A 16,633-nucleotide genomic window follows, 5' to 3' on the forward strand; every position below is an offset into this window, starting at 1 on the left:
AGAGTATCAAGGATGTGGGAATGGAAGGCTATCACTTTTATTGTTATTCTCAATTTGCTTTTAAGATTTCAAGTTTCCAGTGACGTTTTAAAAAGCATTAGAGGAGCAAATCTGAGCTGTGAGACCTGTTTGATTAAAGTCACCATGAAATCAAAAATGGACTATTCTTATATTTTAATGGAATATTGCCATATTTATTAAAAATCTTTCTTTTTTTCATGTGCCCTCATAATTTTTAATCTTTAAAATAACTTTCCATCCCTCTTGCAGTGACTTCTCTTCTCTTATGACGTGACGCCATCTTGTGATGAGACGCGGAAATTCATTCAGCACGGCCCTCACAGTGCATTATGGGCATTCTCTAGCAGTTGAGTGTACATTGGTTGTTATTGCGTTATATCGGTGCATTATTGGATTGAAAATGTGCACTCGATATCTCCCTCTATGGTTTCGGACACCACTACAAAACTGTGTCACTTCAAATAGTGCCCTATTTAAGGGTATAGGGGGCAATTTCTGACACAGCCTCAGGGTTTCTAAGTCGTCATCTGATTGGTTGAATTCCCTGTCGCATTCTTTAACGGTCCACCTGGAAATGGTCAACTTTACATTTTCACATCCCTAAACATGACACAGAACAAAATGAACTGTGATTGGTTGCTTTACATGTCAGTCAGGCATCCTCTTGAGCGGGCCTTGCCAATGAAAGCTGTGATGGGGTCCAGACCTTCTTCCATCAATCTGAAGGCAGAGAAGGTCTTATTATTGGGCGATAAGAGAGACTATGGCTCTACCATTGGAAGGAGCCTTACTTGGAGCACCTTGATAAACAATTTACAGCCTTGACTTCAATGAATTTCCCTTGGAGTTGTGCGACCGCCAATCACTGTTTATGGATACCATAGAAATTAATGAGAAGTGCCGTAAACTGAATCATACCTTGCGCTATTGTCTGTGACTTCTTTTACAAAACAGCCTTTTGTTCAGTATATACTCTAAAAATAGATCAATCCAAATGAACGTTTGAGAGCAAACATGTTGAAGATTAGCGGACAGGCTTTTGATTCTAAACCTTTTCCCACAAAAGCAGTTGAACAGCGTAGTTTTTGTCCAGAGGCGAGAGACTCCAGCCAGTAGGAGGAGCTCGTTCTGCATGTGTTCAACCCGCCCATAGGGGGATCTCACAATAAAACGGCGTCTTTTCAGTGTCGAGTTATTAGTAGCCTAGTTGCATCATTTCTTCCGATACTGCCCTCTGTAACCGGTAGGCGTGGCTTGGGAGTGGCCTCGTAGGGCAGCGAAGCAAGTGCATTCTGGGAGTTGTTGTCTTTCATCCACATGAGCCAAAAATACATTTTCTGGCTTTTCTCAGTCTAGAAGGCACCAACTTCTAAAATAATTTCACATTTCTACTACATAAATGACCCAATTTAAATACACATTCATCTTTCCAGCGGTGAAATATCCCTTTGATGGTTGACCTGACCTGACAAGGTAGTTTGTGACGTCAGAAACACCAGTGATTTCAAACTGTGTTTTTGAGACAGTCTTTGGTTCACTGCAGTTTTAAGGAGAAAATACAAAGCAATGGTATTGACTCATGCATTTGCACATGGTTTGTCTTAAAGCATATTAAAACATAAAATAGACATATAAACAACATTAAAAGCTTGATTTTCACCACTGGGAGACTTTAAGTTACAATGTTTGAATTTAAGATTCGTATAAGCTTCTTGATAATGGAGGAAGCCATTATGAATAAAAGGGCCCAGGAAAACACAGACGAACAGTGCTGATAAATACACTCAGAATAGATTACAGATTCATAGTAATGCCTTCAGTATCGATGACATTTGGTTATCATCCCTGTGAACAATTATAGCTTCAAAGCTAAATCTGCAGTCCAGTTTCAGTCATCAATAAATCAGTTCCACATTCGGTGCTGATGTAATCCAATAATCCAAACATAGGAGGGGCGTTCAAAGAGAGAAGTCAAAGATACAGATTAGGATCATGAACTCAAAATTATAAACAGAATCCAGACAGGGAAATTACAGGAAAACATGCAACAACAACAAAAAGTGGGATAAGGTATTGAATCATGAGGTGATGAAGAACAGGTGGGCCAGTAACCATGGAGACAGACTATCAGTGAAGATGTCACTGATGCTTGACAGCTGAATCTGACACACACCAACTTAAAAAAGGAGGTTATGTGTAATATCTTCTTGTCCCCCGTGTTCAACTTTGTGGATTTGGATGCATTATTAGATGCATTATTACTTTGCACTATTTTTCTTTATAACAAGGCTCTCTTTGGAATACTTGATTCTGATTTGTCAGGTGTGACATTCTGTCGTCAATAGCAACGCTGAATAATATACTGCCCACCTGGGAATCTTTCATGTCTCTCATATCACACTGACTGAACACTCGCTCTCTTACGGCTGCTGCCGTCTTGTGTCTCTGTTATATTTATTGATTGTACTGAAAATGACCTCTTATGTCTAGACACAGAAATTTAATGTTCAAATTTAATATCGTAAACAATGTCCAGATGCACCTGTGGTATGTAATGGTCATGAATGGTTGTGATGTCATTGAATTACTGAGACTGAAGCATGTGTGTTAAAGACTCCAGAGACCATCAGAACATCTGTCTTAAACATTATTTGGCACACATTGTGCCAAACGTATGACCTTATACTGATGAATTATTGTTCAGCAAGCCATAGCTGATCTCAAAATGTCCTGTGAGCCTGTCTTGAATCCTTGACGCCTTTATCTTTAGATGTCGTTGCTTTATATTGTAATTCACCAAAAAATACAGTGGCTTTACAGGCATTTTGGTGCCTATTTACTGTTCATAACTGTATGTTTTATTAACTGGTAAAATGTTAAACAGGCTATATGTAGAATTCAGAAACCCTTGTTATTGGGAATACCTTTCAGTGACAGGCCTACTATTAACGAACGTTTAGATGAATATGTAAATAGGCCTATGTGCTGCACTTTCCTCTCAATAACAAAATAAACACAACAAAATGACAGCTGTGAGAAAACAGCAGTTAAGAAAGAATCTGATCATAGCAATGTGTGAATATGTTTGCAGCACAAACTCAAAATTAAACTATTAAGATAGATATTGAATTTAAATGAAGTAAATTGAGACTATAGTTTGAGTTAATCCTTTTCTCTGCATGATACATGATCATTACACTACATAATCCGTAATATTGTAGGCTAAGCATTCGTTTCACGTGTCAAAGAACGGAAGAGAGTTTCGCGGGATCGCGCGATTGTGCGTCCTTTGGATTTTCCCGCCAAAAACGTCCCGAGTCCTTTGCGTAAAAAAAAAAAAAAACAGTCTACATGTTCTCATAAACCAGAGGTGGACAGTAACAAAGTACATTTACTTGAGTACTGTACTTAAGTACACTTTTTGAGTATCTGTACTTTACTTGAGTATTATTTTTTCTGGAAACTTTTTACTTTAACTTCACTAGGCTACATTTGAAAGACAAATATCGTACTTTTTACTCCACTACAAATCTGTCAAGGTCCTTGAGTAGAAAGTAACATCAGTCAGTGGATGATTTTGGTTGCAGGGGTTGCATTTTGGTTGGAAATGAAAGTCGGGTTGACGTAAGAACCCTGCATCCGATTTACATCAGAACCCGACGTCAGATTGACATTGGATATTGATTGAAAATAAAAGTCGGGTTGACGACAGAACCCGACTGATGTTGGTTTCTGAAGTCAACCCTATTTTCATTTTCAACCACAATACAACGTCTGTCCGATGTTGGAGATCAACGTCAATCTGATATTGGATTCTGACATAAACCCGATTTTCATTTTCAGCGTTGGGTTTGGTTTTCTAAATGTGAATTTTGTCACTTTTTTGGAGCACACTAGCTTATAGATAACAGTAAAGGCTAACATATTCATACTAAAAGCCAAAAAAAATTAAATAGGGCACTATTTGAGGGAACAGCCATTTGGGTGTCCAAAACCATTGTGGACGTTATTGAGTGCATTTATTCAATCTCACATTCAATCCCACTACTGGAACTGTGTTCTAGAAATAAATCTGATATTGACATGAGGGTAGGCAGGCATAGATTCAGAGGCATACGGTACTTTAAGTATTACATACAACAATGCAACAATAATAAAACAATGCATTGACATTTACTTTTTACTTTTGATACTTAAGTACTTTTAAAACGAGTACTTCTGTACTTTTACTTAAGTAAAAATAGGTCTTTACAACTTTTACTTAGTAATATTTGACCAGTAGTATCTATACTTTCACTCAAGTAAGGAAGTTGTGTACTTCGTCCACCTCTGTCATAAACAACCTATGAAGTCAGGGAAGATCTCTCTATTTAAGTTTAATTTGAAGCTGTTCACACATTGGCAATGAAAAGGTGATTCATAAATGGAAATTCCTACATAGCCCCTTAAATACCAACCTGCTACTTATATTGAACTATAACTATTAAAATCATGTTTTGTACAATAACTATACTTTACTGTAGTGTATATGTATGTCTTCTCCCCCCCCCCCCCCCAAAAAAAAAGTATATTGTTCAATTTCATTTAACATATATTTTTTACTTCATATGTAGGCTATATTATTTGTATTGTCTTTTTGAATATAGACTAATATAGACCTTTTTTCACCATAGATTGTCAATTCACTTCCCCCCCCCAAAAAATGTACAGTAAAATTACATGTATTGTCCAATTTAGTCTGCTTATTTGCAATTACCTGTATCTACAAATGTATTTTACAAATGTAAAATGTGTAGCATTGTTACATTGTGTTATTTAAAATGTTTTTGTAACTGTATTGAAATAGTCAACTGAATGATAATGTAGAATATATTTAAATCTAAAAAAAAGTTTTCAGCACATACTTTAAATGAAAAAAGTTTCTTCTCAAATCTGAAGTGTTAAAAACAGTTAATTATCTTACATACAGGCCTGCTAATTTGAAGAAGCAGACACAAATGTTCCTAAAGACTTTGTAAATATCACATGTTGTGTTTGACGCTCAAACAGCCAGCACACATCAAAATGCCAGCACAAAACCTTTTGGCACAGACACGGATCAGGAAATACATCACAAACAAGCATCTTCCTTCATCGGATTAAACTGGATTTCAGATTTTGAAGGAATCTAATGTTGTGATTTACAAATACACTCTGACAATAGCAGATCACCTAACAAACGATCTCAAATGCTTTGGTGAGATTTAAATTCCTCTCAAATTAGACCTTATTATCATTCCTAAATTTCTCTGTTCTTAATGATGACCAGACTGCAATCAGTATGAACATATAAACAGACATCTCTCTCTCTCTCTCTCTCTCTCTCTCTCTCTCTCTCGCTCATGTGGTTTTAATTTTCGTCCCCGGGCAACGTTTGGAGTTTGGCTGAGCTTGAGTTTCATTGTAAAACTTCAGTAAAAGACGAACTCCACTTCCAAGGCAGAAACACAGGATTGAGTTTATTGTTATTTCTTCAGAAGATCTGTGAGGGGCCGACCGTGGGGCTCTTAAGGGCCAGGATGTCAAACAGCTGCTTTTCATATCCACTTGGTGGCACCAAAACACTTCTTTTCTTATCAGCACTATATCCTTTGAATTTTTTATGTTTTTCATTTAATCATATTAATTCAGTAAACACGCACTTCATTTGCTTTCTCTTTCTATTGTAAGTATTGTGATCAAGACTTTATTTCTGTAAGTAATTATACTGATTATATTGGAGTTACAATATGAAATAAGATACTTCAAAATATATGTGTTGGTTAATTATCCCCATTATTGAGTTTTATGTTTTGTCAGGTCTATATTTGCTTCTTAAACTTTATGTCGTCAAGCTTATGTTCCCTCTTTCAGTGGCAAACATATAAAAAAAACTGTGTTAAATAAATTGCAAATCAAAATGTTTTAAATGCTAATTGCTGGATAACATTTCTAGTTGCTATGACAAGAAATAAAAAATTAAAGTGACTGTCAGAAACAGAAAAACATCAACTTGGATGTTTAAGTCATTTCTACTTAAATTACATTAAACTGACTTGAAAAAGTTAAAAACATGTTGTCATTATATAATTATGATAATGTTTCATATCATTGATATAACATTTTCACATAAATTGCAAGTAAATTTCACAAATAATTACAAAGAAATTATATTGAATTAAACATTAAATTTGGAACTGAGATAGAATATTCTAGTATAATGTACTCAAATAATCTTTTTTTTTTTTTCTCACAAATAATAATAAAAAAACAACATTTGAAGTGTACCATAAACTTCTCAACTATGGAAAGCTAAACATTTTATTTGTGTGTTGAGTCAAAACATTAAGAAAATTCAGACATTATGATATTTTGAGTTTTCTCAACTATTCTCAACAATTTTTACAACTACTTTATACAACTATTTCTCACTTTTTTTTCTCTTTTTTTTACAATTGGGGGTGGGTTTTTGTGTACGTGTAGTATCAGACTATCCAGAAGAAAACAGTCTGTGAACATATACATGTAACAGTTATTATTTTAGTAACCATAACCATCATTATGATTAAGACTTGCTTCGAATCAATTGATTTAAGACACAAGCGAGATCAAGAGGTGATGTTTAAGGGGGAGACTGATCCATGGCTTGTGACCTCCAGCGACACGGATGATGGATGACAGTGGAAGAGAAGAGAATGTGAGGGGGAAAAGCGGTGGATAGGGTTAAACTATAAAACAACAAAAGGTGTCTTAAATGTCTAAAATGGTGTTATTAAAATCCGCTCCTTCACCCAACCTGAGGACAAAGAACAATAGTGTTGTCATTCATGCAGTTAGCCCTCATAAATTGCTCACACATCTCCATTGCTGGGATAAATTGAGGAGACCAATTTCCCTCTCTGCAGACTCTGTAAACATCAAACCGAACAAACCCTTGGACTTCTGTAGACTTGTAAACTGTGCTGTATTTGTAGCGGCGCTGTGTTTTCCGCTGATTATGTGATTGCTCATGACAGAAAGCACTTCTGAGATCCAGCTACAGCGCTGCTGCCATAAAAACGCTTATTTAGAGCAGATCAGCAATGAGCTTTGACAAGATCACCGTTCCTTTTGTCAAAAAACATTAGTTTCCTCATATGCAGCGCATGGGAGATCGAGTTTGATTTGTAGAATTATGTCATTCATGACATTGCGATCATTTTTACTGCTGCTGTGTGACATGTTAAAAACTTAATCTGTAACAGAAACTATTATTATGACACTAAAAGACACTTTCCAAGAATAGCTAAGGTGCAAATTGTAGTCACATTAGTTTTTTATTAAAGCAATTAAAGCACAAAACATATTTTTTTGGAGAGAGAATTGTGTATTATGTTAGATTAGAACTATTAGCCAGAACGCAAATAACTAAGTGCCCCCCCCCCCAAAGTTGCTGCCATATATTTTTAAGTACAATCAACTTGGATGTTTAAGTCATTTTAACTTAAATAACATTAAACTGGCTTAAAATGAGTTGAATCTTGTATTACTTAACTTATTTTTATGAGTTAAAGCAATGTAAAAACATACGTTGTCATAACTTATTGATCATGTATTTTTTAACAGTGTAATATTGACCCCTCTCTAGCAATTCAAATAAATAGAATTTATTAATTTAGAAGATACATATTTTTAAAAATGCTTTTTACGCATTCGCACAATTAAATTGCAATTAAATGCATTGTCACCAAAAACATCAAATCTCTCATTTACAATTAAAAAAAAAAAAAAAACTCATGAAAGATGGATACGAAAAAATATGTAGAGCAAATCATTGTTTTAAAATAGCCTAAATAATGTCTCAATGTTAGGCAATGGCGAGATAGGCTATAACTTATGTTTGACTGTTTTAAAATAACAGCGCTTCACATGGACTATTTTATCGATGTCTTTACTACTTTTCTGGGCCTTGAAAGTGGTAATAATGTTGCAGTCTATCGGGGTTCAGAAAGCTCTCGGATTTCATCAAAAACATCTTAATTTGTGCTCTGAAGTTGAGCGAAGGTCTCATGAGGGAGCGTAATTAATGACAGATTTTTTTTATTTTTTGGGTGAGCTAACCCTTTAACTAAAAATGTAAGTCCTGTTTTAAACATTCATTGAAAAGGGCAAAAGTCCATTTGTTTGTCTGCTTGATCAGACTCTTTGTCTGTCTAAAAAAATGCTCCATGAATAATGTTTTGTTCAATTTGTCTAGTTAAGCTGACAGTTGAGTTTTCTAACATATGTTCATAGTATGTATATAAACAGTCAGTCAGTAGCTTAACTCTTGTCTTTAGGTCTGCTTCCGTAAAGATCTCCAAAGGTCATGGTTTCATGTCAAAGTTCGTACAACTGAGTTCTACCTTCAGAGTCCACACATGTCTGTAATTTCTCTTCGATCGCTTCCCCAAACTTTACTTATGGGTGTGTGTTTATGTGCATGTGTAGTTCCCTTTGCTTCAAAAACAGGTGTGTGATTCTAAACAGTATTGCTCAAGCATTTAAAGGAGGCTCCACTGACTTTTCATCTTTTCAACATGTTTCCACCTTGACAGTTCTCAATGAATGGAACGTAAACATGCTCCTTAGACTTCACTGGATTCAGCGGTCAAATACAATGGAAAGCGTTTGGCAAGATGTTTCTCGGTAAATTCTAACTGTGGTCGCATTTGAGAATGCTGCGTTTCATCTATTCAGAAATAACAAAAGCACTTAATAAATAAAGATCTTACTGAGGATTTGATTAATAAAAAAAGAATTTGGGAATTTCCCCACTGAAACTTCCTTATTCCGAGGAAAACAAAATGTGATGTTCTGAAGAATGTTGACGCTACTCTTTTCCACACAATGAAGGTGAACGAGGACACAAAGTACCGTAGAAATACACTCTTAAAAAATAAAGGTTCCAAAAGTCGGTTTTCGCAGCAATGAACAATTTTTTTCAGTTGACAGTTCCTAAAATAACCTTTTTATTGTATAGTGTGAAGAACATTTAAAAAAATCTAAAGAACCTAAAAAATGGAAAGGCTCCATTAAGAGCCGGCCCTGTTTACACCTGTTAAGATGCGTTTTAGTCGATTGGATCACAAGTAGACGAGGGAGATACATCCTCGTTTACACCTGGAGTTTTAATCCGTCTCTTTTGTCCACTTTCAACCACTTCTGTCCTGATTTCTTCATGGGGAGGGTCTTTGGGTCTTTAAATGTATGTGCTTTTTCAGATCTTTTGATCAAATGGACAAAATAAGCTTGCGCAAATATACATATGAACACAACCGGAGACGACGGAAAAACATATGGAGAACATCAGCGTTTGTTTCTGCTTTGACAGCCATAAAGACTCTGTGAGTGTGTGTTAGAAATCAGGAATGGTGAGAGAACATCTTGCTTGGTACATTTTTCGTCTTCAAACCAAACTTGGGTCTCCAGCTGACAGTTTAAATCTCGTCTGACTAGAGCACTTCCCATAATGTTAAGGAGTAGGTCAGTAGGAGGAGAGTAGATCTTTTGTGGCTGTTCGAACACATTAGCTTTTTCTCTGGAAGTGGTCGAAAGTTCAATATGCTTCAGTATTTAGCATCATCTACTTGTGATCCGATCAACCAAAATGCATCTCAATAGGCCAATGATGCCAATCAAGAACCTTTCATTTTATTATACTGTATACCAGTTCTTCTAATGTCATACGATAACTTTGACCAAAAATAGACAATAATTTATTCAATAAGCTCCTGTTTTTAGATGTTCTGATCGTGGCACTTAGCCAACCTCATTTAACTGCTGTAAAAGTGGAATCCCTCGAGGGCGTGTGCAGCGCTCTCGAAATCCTCCGCGAGATCTCTCGCTCACGCTCGCAGCGTGAGAAAGCCATTCTTCACCTGTCAGCCTGTGTTTGGTTCACGGAGAAACAACAGATCGAAATGAAAGAGACAGAGGAGAAGCAGAACGGAATGGAAGAACATTACATGCTCATCCGGATTTTAAGGAACTGTTACAGTTCATTAGTTTATGTTGAAGATTCTGGAACTTTTAAAAGCCTCCAAAAATAGGCCCAGCCATGTGTGTGTGTGTGTGTGTGGAGACAAATCAGATAGGATACGTGTGAGTGTACAATTGTTGGTGAGACAGTGTGGGAGGTTTTGTGACTGTAATCTTTGTCCTTCCATCTCTGACACTAAAAGCTTTTTATTTACCTCTCACTCACTCACTTACTCACACGCTCACAGACAAACGTGTGTGTTCATCAAACTTTGTGTGTCCTTCACATTACAGTTGAGTTCATCCTCCCTGGCAGAGCTTTTTATGATCACCTACATTATGTCTCTCTCTCTCTCTCTCTCTCTCTCTCTCTCTCTCTCTCTCTCTCTCTCTCTCTCTCTCTCTCTCTCTCTCACACACACACACACACACACACACACACACACACACACACACACACACACACACACACACTCAAACACATGCTAACCCTATTTTTCATCTGGGAAACTGCCAACATGTTTTTTAAACCAAACCATTGGCTATAGTAATTCTATCAACCAGTTTTTATTCACTCAGTACTTTGTTCCAAACCTTCCTACCTAGACAGCATTTTAAAACAACAGTGCAACAGATTTCAAAAGGTAGGCAGCAACATTATGCAGCCTTCTAAGATAATATTTAGCTAAAATCAAAGGCACCATTGTGTGTTCTTCAAAGGGCCCGTTTACGCCTGGTCACTTCATACGTTTTCTCTGATCTGATAGCTATCCAATCGGGAAAAGACCAGCAGTAAATACCCTCTGAAACGATTTTGGGACAGATTTAAATCAGATCCCTCTGATCACTTCAGAAAGTAGTCGAAAGAGTGACGAAAACTGGAAGAGTGTAAATGCATGTGGTTGTTGAAGCCACATGTCAATTTTGAGTATCTCAAGCCACAAATGCGCAAACTGCCACAAATGAAAATGAAAGTTCAGCATTGCATCCTGAAGCTCAACGCGTAAACTTCTTCATTAAAGGGGTGGTTGATTATGATTTCACTTTTCTAACTTTAGTTAGTGTGTAATGTTGCTGTTTGAGCATAAACAACATCTGCAAAGTAACGACGTTCAAAGCAAAGGGAGATATTTGCTTTTAAAGAAATTGCTTTTTAAGGACTACAACAAACGGCTGGTAGGGACTACACGACATTCCTCCCGAGTTAGTGACATCACCAACGCTAAAATTTACATAAACCCCGCCCCCGAACACGATTTATAGATTATCAAGACAGAATATGCAAATCAATGACTAGAAGTAACTACACATAAGCTACATAAATTCATCAACTAACCATTCAGAAATGTTGTCTACCATGTTGTCACTTCTTCTTGAGTCTCTCCATCATTGTCTGTGTGTGGTAATTGGAGCTGCTAGCACAGGAGCTATATAAAAATGCTATATAAAAATATATGAGGGGTATTTTGAGCTAAAACTTCACATAGAAACTTATCAGACTTATTTTACATTTTGTGAAAAGGGCATTATACCACCCCTTTAAAAGTAGTGAGAATAAATTATCTTACCAGTGCTGATGCCGCTCTCTCTTCAGTTGCGGTCTCTGATCTTGAAATTAGCTGATGATAAATAAAATGCAGCTAATATCTTTTGCTTTCGCTGACATTAACTCTGATCACTGTAAAAAAAAAAGATATGATCAATAAGTTATGACGACATATGTTTTTACATTGCTTTAACTCATCAAAATAAGTTAAGTAATTTTCAACTTTTTATGTTAAACAAGATTCAACTCATTTCTTAGGTCAGTTTAATGTAATTTAAGTTGAAATGACTTAAATGTCCAAGTTGATTGTACTTAAAACATTTAAGGCAGCAACTTTTTTTAGGGAATTGAAGATCGGATTTATATTCGTTTTGTGGAGAGACACATTATGTGGCCAAGTGTAAATGGGACATTTTTAACAATTCAGTTCGCTATCCGATCAGGGGGAATAGGCTTCTGTGGAAGTCAGTGGGGACCATCAACTGTTTGGTAACCAACATTCTTCTAAATAGCCTACTGTATCTTCTTTTGTATTCAGCAGAACAAAGAAATACAGGTTTGTAACAACTTGAGGGTGAGTAGGCTAAATAATGACAGATTTTTCAGATTTGGGTGAACTATCCCTTTAAATGAATTAACTTGATTGATTTGGTTTCAGTGTACTTTGATTGCTGCTTTTCACCTACTAATATTGTAGAGATGTAGGCATATTCAGATGCGGGGAGGAGAATTCATTATCTAGTTAGCCATGAAATGGAGATATGTTTGCACAGAACATGCACTATACTTCTTTTAAAAACATTTTAAAAATTGCTGACCCAAACTTTTATATGGCTAATATTTCAGAATATAATTTATGATTTTTTACCAGTGCTTTTTCCTTTCTTTTTTTTTTGGAGAGCATAAGATGGACTGTGCATCTTCTTGTGGTGCCATCAACCACTTAGTTGTGAGTGAGATAATGTAGGCTATTCTCCAGGTATTATAGACCTCCTTGGAGGAGCACCATTACTGTACGTATAGAGCATTTCAAATCAGGGTGTCATTTCAGTTAAGATATTGACTATGTAGGCGGTAAGATATAAGCAGCTCACAGGTGCGACTTTATACACACTTGACTCATTCACCCACATTCACACACGCACACCAAACTCTCTGTAGGCAATCCAAAACAATCATCCATAATCTTTTCTGAAAGCATGTTGAATAACACTAAAACACGCCACGGTACATTAAAGTCAGTTTTTTCCTCAGGGGCTCAGTCAACATTCGCGTACATAAATGAACTTATGGTTACCGACTCTTATCTGGGAGGATCAATTGATTAGGTAATAAATCAGTCAACCTGTGCCCTAGGGTTTCCCCCGCACCGAGCGGTTTGGGAGAGTCAGCCCAGCCCTGCAGCCAAAGAAGCGCGGCGCGGCGCGGGCGGGGGCGCGGCAGGTGGTGGGTGCCGTGAGGTAACAGGAAGGGCTGGGCCACAGGTGAGAGAGGGAAAGACAAAGCAAACGGCAAGAGAGAGAAAAAAAAACAGCAGGATCGAGGAGACAGAGTCAGACGGAATGAGAGAGAAACAGGAATGCAGAAACTCCCTAGGCAGCGGCGCAATCCTCTGGAGAGAGAAAAAAGGAATTTTTATGTGCTGCAGGTGATCAGGGCTCGACACGGAGGGAGAGAGAGAGAGAAAGAGGGAGAGAGGGGGATAGAGGGAGAGAGGGAGAGAGGGGAGAGGGGAGAGGGGGGGGGCGTGCTGGACGAGGATGGGAAACAAAAACTGACGACGAGCAGAAGAAGTCGAAAAGACAGAATGAGAATGGAGGGAGCTATAAAGATGGACTAAATAGGCTGCTGCTGACGACCTGATGACAGACGAGTGATTTAATGCGTGATTGGCAGTGGAGACTTGCTCTCGACCTGCTGCACATATGGCGGAAAGATAGAGGCAGACGCGATGGCACGAGATGAGAGGCTTCGGAAAAGGGCCTTTTAAAGTAGGCTAAAACAAATAAAACTACTTTACAGTCGCGCAGATGCATAAACAGTCTCTCGCGCTGATTCAGTGAAGCGACACGTGATGACACACACACACACACACACACACACATACACACACACACACACACACACACACACGCGCACAATGCGGCCTTTGTTGCCGATGTGTGGTCATCCATTTAGGGGCCGAAGCTAACTGGATTCTGCATTACGCATTTCGCTGAGTCGTCGGCCATGTGTGTGTGTGTGAGAGAGAAAGTGTTCCCCCTCACCAAACTCATGTTTTCCCGTAATTTGTGATAATTGCACATAAAAGAAGGTCACACCCCAGTGTGTGTGGGTGTGGTTGTGTCGTGATAACTCCAGTGCAGGTGTGTTGCTCAAAGGTAAACACAAATTATCATTGATCCTTTAATTTTACCTCAAACATAGCCTGAGGAAAAGTAACATTAAGCGCCTGAACTTTCGTTCATTTGATTATGTTGTACTGTGATGTTTGTGCCATAAGTCAGTATGACATGTGACATTTTGTTTTTATCTTGTGTATGTACAGTATGTGTGCGTACCTACATGTTCTGGGGGCAAATTTGAATTTGAGCCCAGAAATGAGCTAAAAAACCCTCCCAAATTTAAGGGTGGGTTAAGGTGTAATGGAAGGTCAACAATAGGTTACACTTTATTTTAAGGTGACGTTGTTACATTGTACTTACTCCAAATAAGTACTGAGCAATATTAGTTAACTAAGTTACATGTATTACTTTTGAGTTATGGTTAGGGTTTGGTTTAGCGTTAGTTGTAATTCTGCATAATTTACAGTTCGTAAGTACACAAAGTAATGTGTAACTGTAAAATAAAGTGTTACCCAACAGTGTAATTACAGAATGGAATTACAGAAATAAAGGCATTGTATTTTTAAAATACAAAAACATGTATGTACACAATAAGTGCATTGTTTCAAATTATTAATTTAAATCTCACTACAGTCACTTAATATGAGGCCTTTCTAACATAAAAACAATAGAAGTCTATGCAGTGTTCCCATTTAGATAGTGAAGTAAACGTGTGTGTGTGTGTGTGTGTGTGTGTGTGTGTGTGTGTGTGTGTGTGTGTGTGTCAGTAGGTGAGCGCTAGGGAAGAGGAGAGGCGTGAGAGAGAGATAGAGGGGAAGAGAGGGATGAGAGGATGTGGGATTACATGAAAGAACGGAGTGGTCATAAATTTCGCTCAGACAGACGAATAAAACTCGCTATCCTCCCAGTCCCTCTGGTTTTTCCTCAAGGGGTAACAGTACACACACACACACCCAAAGTATAGTCAGTAAAGGTCTTTTGTACTCTCAAAAAAAACACGTGACATCATAATGTCATACCCCAGAGAAATAAATAGTATTAAATAAATATAACAGACATATACACACATACAGAAATCAATGTACAGACTGTACACAAACACTCATATTTATACACCCTCTCATTTTCATGTTTGTAGAATCCCTTATCTATTAAAAAAAAGCTCTGTGGTGGTAACATGTTGAAAGAATGGTAATACTATAGTATATTATGGGACTGTATGACTATCATATTTGTATACAGTGGAATTTATATTAAATCCTATTTCAATTAGTTCCATGGTATGCCTTGTCAAAAAACATAGCATTGGTACTGACTGATTGCCATGAAACTATGTTAAAAATCAAATACTATGGTACTGAAATACCATGGTATTTACATGTTCTCCACAAAAATGTCACATTATGGTACTTTTTGTGCTTTTTTGTATGACTGGAGTATCATGTAAATGCCATATATTATATACTCTGGTATTTCCCTGATACCCAAATGAACCTTCAAGAATACTTTTATCTTTAAAATGGGAATACTATGGTACTGAATGATTACCATATTCACATACCATAGTATTTACATAGTACTCCACATTTTCCTACAAAAAATATCATGGTATTACCATTCTATACTTCCAGAAAACACAGTATTATCAGGGTATCATGCCAAAAAACATAGTAATACTGTGGTACTTTGATATATACCATGGTACTGAATGATTACCACATTCACGTACCTTGGTATTTACATAGTACTGCATGTGTCTACAAAAATCACCATACTATTCTCATTGTACATTTCTAGAAAACAGTATTACCATGGTACCATGCCCAAAAATTTTAGAAACCTTTTTGAATAATATACTTTCATGGTCACTTCCATCTGAGCATCAGATTTGTGCACTTGTTTCCAAATGTGTAGGTGTGTATTTGTGTGTGTCTGGAAAAAGACGAGTCAGTGTCAATGAGGCATTACTGACTCAGTTTGTGAGGCAGCAAAAAAATCTCCATTGTCTCTTTAGTTATGCCACATTTCCTCCACTTTGCCCATTGACCCTTTCACTACTGCATGACTCCAAACATGATTCACTTTCCTTCTGCTGAATCACGTCTTGCTCTCTCAATGAGCGCTCTCTTCCCTTTGTCTGTAACGTACTGGCGGCTCTTTTCTGTTTGGTGATTTAGTGCAAAGCGTGACCATCTGAAGTCCTTAGATCCCCATCCATAGAGCATGAATCAATCTGTTTCACACACACTTCTGCTCTGTTCCAAAACCTAGTGAGCTGCTTCCACAGGCTGCATTTTAAGGCATCATATCCAAGCTCCTGACATGGACGACATTTGGTTTTGACCAGCATTGCATCTATCCTTCGCAAATAAGGCAATCCCAGAATGCATTGCTAAAAGCCTAGTGAAAAAATAAATTAAACATGGTGGCTGAAGCATTAGATATATCAATTAAAACATGTATGTTTCATTCAATGTCAAAAAGTATCAAAAGTTCACAGTAACTGCATGCCTGACTATTTTACCTAAAATGTGCGCATTTTGTGCTTTATATTCTGATTGGAGTGTCATGTTGTTTGCTTAGCAACAAGCTATTATCAAACTCTGTTGGAATCATTCATTTGTAAGGCTTCAATCATCCTTGCTGTACGCCACATTTACTGTTGTTCGGCATATTTTTGTGGGTGAAATCCAGTCATTTCGAA

The sequence above is a fragment of the Scardinius erythrophthalmus genome (assembly GCF_964197995.2).
Source record: "Scardinius erythrophthalmus genome assembly, chromosome: 13".
Classification (NCBI taxonomy): Eukaryota; Metazoa; Chordata; class Actinopteri; order Cypriniformes; family Leuciscidae; genus Scardinius; species Scardinius erythrophthalmus.